Raw genomic sequence first — 7,547 nt, forward strand, 5'->3', positions numbered from 1 at the left:
AAAGACCTTCACATCGCAATCTGTGAAGAGCTTTTAGATCACGCAAATGAGAACGAGATGTTCCTTAAAATAATCATAGCTGGGGATGGGACATGGGTCTACGGTTATGATTTGAGACCAAGTTTCAATCTTCACAATGGGTTGGAAAGGTTCTCCAAGACAAAAAAAAGCTCGTCAGGTCAAATGTCAGTCATGCTGATAGTTCCTTTGACATTGAAGGATTAGTTCGTCATGAATTCGTGCCACAGGGACGAACTGTTAATCAATGGTACTATCGGGACGTGTTGCGAAGCAGGCGAGAAAGTACAAGAAGGAAACGGCTTGAAATGTGGCGAGACAATTCACGACTCTTGCATCACGATAACGCACCTGCACATTCATCCCTGTTAGTAAAGTCGCAGTGTTGCCTCATCCTCCTTGCTCTTCAGACCTGGCCCCTGCGGACATTTTTATCTCCAAAGTTGAAAACCCTGTTGAAAGGACAAAGATTTGCAACGATAGGTAAAATAAAAGAAGATTCGCGGACAGCGTTTCGCGCGATCCAGCAAAAGACACACAGACTACTTCCGGAAGTGGAAACGTCGTTGGGATCGGTGTATCAATTGTGGAGGAGAGTATTTCCTGGGAAATCATGCACAATAAGTAAAAGGTAACCGTAGAAAAACTTCGTGGACAAAGTTCTGGAATTTTTTAAACATACCGCTTATCTACCTATGCATCAGTTCTTACGACCTTCTTTATCACAATGTTAGTGTCTTCTTACGTGACTACGTTTCTATCGCAGAAACGACAAGTTGAAGACATCTCCCCATCCTTTACCACGCTCCTCACTTAGCCGAATTTTATAATGAACTTTCCGCTGACTAGGAACTGCTTGAGGCTCTTATTCGTCGCAGGCTCTCATTAGATGCATAATCATTTGACCCAACGTCTGAATGTTAATCAGAAACTCCTTTACACAGTGTTTTCAACATATTGGCCGAGATAGTATCATCGTCCCCATCTGTAAACTAAGAAAAAACCCAACATTCGTCGACAGCTACCAATTGATTAGCCTTGCTAATGTGCTCTGCAACTAACTTGAAAGGATGGGTTCTTGAATCACTGAGCTTTTTGCCCCCTATCAGTATGGATTATGGGAAGGATGATCCACAACTGACCACATGTTTAGGCTGCAAAGAGCAATACAACAGGTTATTTCTAAGTGCAAACACGTCACTCCAGTCTTTTTTGACCCATGTTAGATATACAACACTGTTTGGTGCCACCACATTGTACTTACCATCCGCGACAGGAGTTTTCGAGGCTCCCATCCGATTTTATTCGTCAGTTTTTATCCCCCAACTTGTTACAGGTTAGAGTTGGTGTGTGCGACTTAACTCCCTACGAGTCCAAGAGAATGGCATCCCGTAGGACTCTGCACTTATTATTACTCTTCTTCATTGTCGTAAATGAGCTAGTGACCTCTGTCAGACCACTGGCCACCCCTACACTGTATATCGACGACTTTTGCATGTGGTATAACTCCCAGCCTATAGCCTTGACTGAACTACAGCTCCACGACGGCATGTCCACTTGAACCCCTTTCCATGGCTTCCGGGTCTCGCCTGCAAATACGCGAGTCATGGGTTTCTGTCATTGTGCCATAGTCCATCCTGCAACAAAACTCTACTTGGGTGCACAGTGCTTTGACGTTGTTGGCCTGTCGTGAATTTTGGGACTCCTTCCATTCAGTCACTCGTTGACAAATTTATTTAGTCAGTAGAAGATAGCAAAAGGAAGGCCAAAGTTTTGAATTCCACGTTTAAGAAATCGTTCGCGCAGGAAATCGTACAAACGTACCGTCGTTTGACTACCGCACAAAATCCCGTATGGATGATGTAGTAATAAGCATCCCTGGCATAGAGAAACAACTGAAAGAGTTGAAGGCAAATCAGTCACTAGGTCCAGATGGAATCATAGATCGGTTTTGCAAAGAGTACTCTACGTCATAGTCCCCTTACTTAGTTTGCATTTATCGCGAATCTCTCGACCAGTGCAAAGTGCCATGCGGCTGGAAAAAAGTGTCGGTGACTCCTGGATATAAGAGAATTCGAATATAATAAATTTCCTAGAGACCGAAAAGCTCGTGTCCACGAATCAGCACGGCTTTAGAAAGCATCGTTCATGAGAAATCCAGTTTGCTGTTTTCTCACGTGATATACTGCAAACTATGGATGAAGGACAACAAGCTGATTCCGTATTTCTAGATTTCCGAAAAGCATTAGACACATGACTCCACTCAGACTGTTAACGAAGGTACGTGCTTATGAAATAGGCTCCTAGATGTGACTGGCTCAAATACTTCTTAAGTAATAGAACCCAGTATCTTTTCCTTGACAATGGGTGTTCCTCGAAGACAGGAGTGCCCCAGGGAAGTGTGATAGGACCGTTTTTATTTTCTATGTAATAGATAATTTGGCGGGCAGGGTGGGCAGCAATCTGCAATTCTTTGCTGATGATGCTGTGTTGTACAGAAAGGTGTCGAAGATACGGAACTTCAGGTTGATATAAGATGGCCTAGACTAAATTTCTAGTCGGTGTGATGAATGGCAGCTGGTTCTTAATGTAGAAAATCGTAAGTTAATGTGAGATACAGCATTAGTTGTGTCCTGCTTGACACAGTCAAATCATTTAAATATCTGGGCATAACATTGCGAAGCGATATGAAGTGGAATCAGCATGTGAGGGTAGTGGCTGAGATGGCGAATGGTCGACTTCGGTCTGTTGGGAGAATTTTTAGGAAAGTGTGGTTAATCTGTAAAGGAGACCGCATATAGAACACTAGTACGACCTATTGTTGAGTACTGGTCGAGTGTTTGGGATGTGCACCAGGTCATATTGAAAGAAGACATCTAAGCAATTCAGAGGCGAGGTGCTAGATTTGTTACCAGTAGGTTTGATCAGTATGCAAGTGTTATGGATATGCTTCGGAAGTTCAAGTGGGAATCCTTGGAGAGAAGAAGATATTCATTTCGAAGAACACTACTGGCAAAGTTTAGAGAACTGGCATTTAATGCTGACTGCAGAACGATCCTACTGCCGCCAACATTTCGCGTAGGGACCAAGAAGATAACGTACGAGAAATTAGGACTCATGCGGAGTTGTGGTACAGTGTACCCTCCGCCACGTACCGCACAGTGGGTTGCGGAGTATGTATTTACACTATGTGATAAAAAATATCCGGTCATCTAGCTGAAAAGACTTAAAACTTCGTGGCGGCTTTCATCGGTAATGCTGGAATTCAGTATGGTGTTGGCCCATCTTGAGCCTTGATGGCAGCTTCCACTCTCGCAGGCATACGTTCAATAAGGTGCTGGAAGGTTTCTTGGGGAATGGCAGCCCATTCTTCACGGATTGCTGCACTGAGGAGAGGTATCGATGTCGGTCGGTGAGGCCTGGCACGTAGTTGGACTTCCAAAACATCCCAAAGATGTTTTATAGGATTCAAGTCAGGACTCTGTGCAGGCCAGTCCAGTAGAGGGATGTTATTGTCGTGTAAACACTCCGCCACTGGCCGTGCACTATGAACAGGTGCTCGATCGTGTTGATAGATGCAATCGCCATCTCTGAATTGCTCTTCAACCGGGGGAAGCAAGAAGGTGCTTAAAACATCAATGTAGGCCTGTGCTGTGATAGTGCCACGCAAAACCATAAGGGGTGCAACCCTCTCCATGAAAAACACGACCACACCATAGCACCACCGCCTCCGAGTTTTACTGTTGGCACTACACACGCTGGCAGATGACGTTCACCGGGCATTCGCCATACCCACACCCCGCCATCGGATCGCCACATTGTGTACCGCGATTTGTCACTCCACACAACGTTTTTCCACTGTTCAGTCGTCCAATGTTTACGCTCCTTACACCAAGCGAGGCGTCGTTTTGCATTTACCGGCGTGATGTGTGGTTTATGAGCAGCCGCTCGACCGTGAAATCCAAGTTTTGTCACCTTCCGCCAAACTGTCATAGTACTTGCAGTGGATCATGATGCAGATGTAGATGCATGCTCAGTTGTAGGCGCTCTTCCACTGTCCTGTGTCGTCTCTGCTTCATGCATATTAGATTAACCCATAGCTTTATTTTATGTAACGAGCAAGCCCCACATTGTAGATGCAGAGCCTTGCCGACAATAGCTCACATGGTGGAATGCCCTCTCCTTTTGACTATGTTAGCTCAGAGCCATTTGAACCTCCTGTCTGGACCCTTCCGACGACTATTACAGAGTGTTTGCTTTCATATGTTTCACGCTGTACATTCCAACGGCCGTCGGTTCGGTGGAGAACAAAATGTGATTCGTCTGAAAAGGCCACCTGTTGCCACTCGCTGGACGCCCAGTTGCGATATCGACGCGTATTTTCTAGCCTTCGTCGCCGATGAACAGCAGTCAGCATTGGTGCATAACCGGGTGCCAGCTGCGGAGGTCCATACACAGCATCATTCGCTGGACAGTCGTTGAGGAGACACTGCTGTTAGCGCCTTCGTTCATCTGGGCGGTCATTTGCTCAGTAGTTGCACGTCTATTCCCTCGTACAGATCTTTGCAGCCGTCGTTCCCCCTGTGGTGCATCACAGTTGCCTCGGCGTCGGGTTTTGTATACGCCATTTTCCATTCACGCTATACTTCAACCACGGTGGCACGCGAACAGTTTACAAACTTAGCTGTTTACGAAATTCTTCCACCCTTGGCCCGAAAGCCAATGATCATGTCCTTTTGGACGTCAGAAAAATCGCTCCGCTTCCGCATTACAACGACAGCACTGTTTTCTGCATTCCCTTGACTCGCTTTATGTACCCTCCACTGCTCCTGCTACCACATACCGTCTGTGAGTGGTTATCGCACGTTGACGTGTTAATGTGACTGGACCATGTATATCCTCGCCGGTCATCGTTAATTATTTTGCTGCCCAAATATCCGTATATAGGTGACAAGGCGAAACAACTGAATTCACTGTGGAGAGACATTTCTCGGGTAGTTCGTCCCTAAAACTAAATTGGAATACAAGTGGAAAGCTTTATCGCTGTATGATGGTGAAACAAACATTAAGCTACGAAAGGATTAGTGGTTGAACAGGTGCTCAAACTGGAGTTACGAGAATGCAACAGAATATCTGTGGATACCTCCTGCAGTCGTGACATTGTCTCCAGTACATGCGGTTTATCAAGGTAGACGGTTTATGTTTGTATACCAGTGGTTTTATAATTCCCTGATTTTTCCGCAGTCAGCGTGTAAGTTATTAGTGTGCTGTTTTCTCTAAAGGTGAATTGTCAAGTACGCTCCAGACGTGGGTCAAGTCAAGTTTGACATTTGCCATCAAGAGCGGTAAAGACCTCTTTATAGTCGAAGTAAAAGTGGAATTGCTGAACACGCAATTGATAGAAAAAACTGTCGAATGTCATGAGGTACACTGTGTTACTTGTGTTCTTTTCGGCCATGTTGTTGTGGTACAGTCATCTCCAAGATGGTTCAAATGGCTCTGAGCACTATGGGACTCAACATCTTAGGTCACAAGTCCCCTAGAACTTAGAACTACTTAAACCTAACTAACCTAAGGACATCACATACATCCATGCCCGAGGCAGGATTCGAACCTGCGACCGTAGCAGTCCCGCGGTTCCGGACTGCAGCGCCAGAACCGCCAGACCACCGCGGCCGGCCATCTCCAAGATGTCATTCGTTTAAACATCCCATGGGAACGTAATACAATTGGATATTGATGTTGATGCAATGAAATTTCTACAAATAAGGATGGGTAATGAAAATCTTTTATAATCAGTGCGTTAAAAGTTATGTTAATTGACGTGGGAAGTGGGGGCGAAGCTGTCCATCGAGACGCATTTGTTTGTCGTTAAGTAGCAAGACTGTCTTAACCCGTGGCTCCAGTTCAGAACCAAGCTGGGAAGAATAACTTTGTGTACGAACAAAATTTTTCCATTTTACTTATTGTATAGTAAAGATGGCTAGAAACGTCCTAATTGGTACCAACTTAGCAAAGTATATCGTTTCAGTCAATACAGATATTTGGAAGCTATACTGAAACGGAACCTAACGATTTATGTTGTGTGAATAGTTTCCACAGATCGTATGGCCTTCCACCGTAAAGTCTTTTCTTAGTTTGGATAGACGCTAACATTAATGCAATCTTATACCGTCGCTGTTCAGTTACTTTGATTGGGCGGACCGCCGATTTATCAGTGCTAACTTGGTTTCGTGTGTGGACACGTCGTAGCAAAACTAGACGGTTAACAACGCTCATGGAAAGACCTCGTTAAGAACAAGACTGCAGCTCTTTCAAGATCCTATTGGGTACATCGGGCTTCAGGGGCGTCAAAAGCGATGGATTAAGCAGTTGATGGAAACGGGACGACTGGAGAGGATTCCAGCTACCGGTTTAGAGGATGCGGAGGGAAAAGATGCACTGTCCGCTGAAACCTAACGCGAGGGTTGCTATTTTACGGCTTTGCATTTCCGAAGTGTGACTAGTTTCTAGCGATCATGAGTGAGTGGTGGCGACAGATAAACTCCTCATTACATGACGGGTGAACAACTGAACGATAGTACGGGCTCCACTAGGGTAGTATATCTGGCGAAGAAGCCGACCAGCAGGCGTGCCGAACCATCGGAGCTTTTGCTTGTCTGTGTGTCAGTTGACGAAACCCTGGCCACACATTTGTATAGTGCAGCAAATTGCTGTTATAGAACTGTATTCTGTATTTGTCCGTTATTATCAGTACGGCAGACGGTGACAGACGCGATCCAGGTCTGGTCATTGCGTGGGGGGAACCACTTTACTTTACCAAAGCTACCTGGGATTTAAATAAGTAAATGTAAAAGTTTTAATATAATGATAATTATTTGCTTACGTTAATGCGTAATACATTTCTTTACCATAACTAACACGAATAATAATTTACACGATATGAAATGGAAGTGTGCTCTCATCATCATCAGTTTTTCACATAACACTATAGTTGTGAACACAGGTCTATAGGATGATTATTTGAGCGTGTAAATGAGAGAAATACTAGTTCTTTCAGTCGTTTCCAACTACGGTCAGAAAAGTTTGTCTTTCTGTTATTTTTGCGTTAGTGGATGGTCTGTCCCTTTATGTTTAGCGTTGTTCAACTTCCTGTGGTTTCTGGTTCTATTTACGGATTTGCTGCTGAGAACAGGTATGATCAGCCTGTGAGTGGGCGTCTTTATCTGGTTGGAATGCTCTCAGCAGCCTGTCAGTCCGAAAGCGCACCGTTAGGCAACATCGAGCAACTGAGAAGTATCCTGCGTTAAACATAGCTTGTCATCTTCGAGGATTACTTGCCTTGTTTAGACTGTTGTCATGCTACTTTTATATTTTCCAAAAATTATTTAAAAACATGGAAATTATAAACGTAAAAATTATAAACGTAAAAATAAATGCTTTTTAGTAAAATGTTCGTTTGGGGGAGGGGTATAATGACACCCTTTTATCTACGCCAGGATGGTACAAACACAAACTCCTCCAGCACG

This window comes from Schistocerca cancellata, chromosome 4, assembly GCF_023864275.1.
Source record: "Schistocerca cancellata isolate TAMUIC-IGC-003103 chromosome 4, iqSchCanc2.1, whole genome shotgun sequence".
Lineage (NCBI taxonomy): Eukaryota > Metazoa > Arthropoda > Insecta > Orthoptera > Acrididae > Schistocerca > Schistocerca cancellata.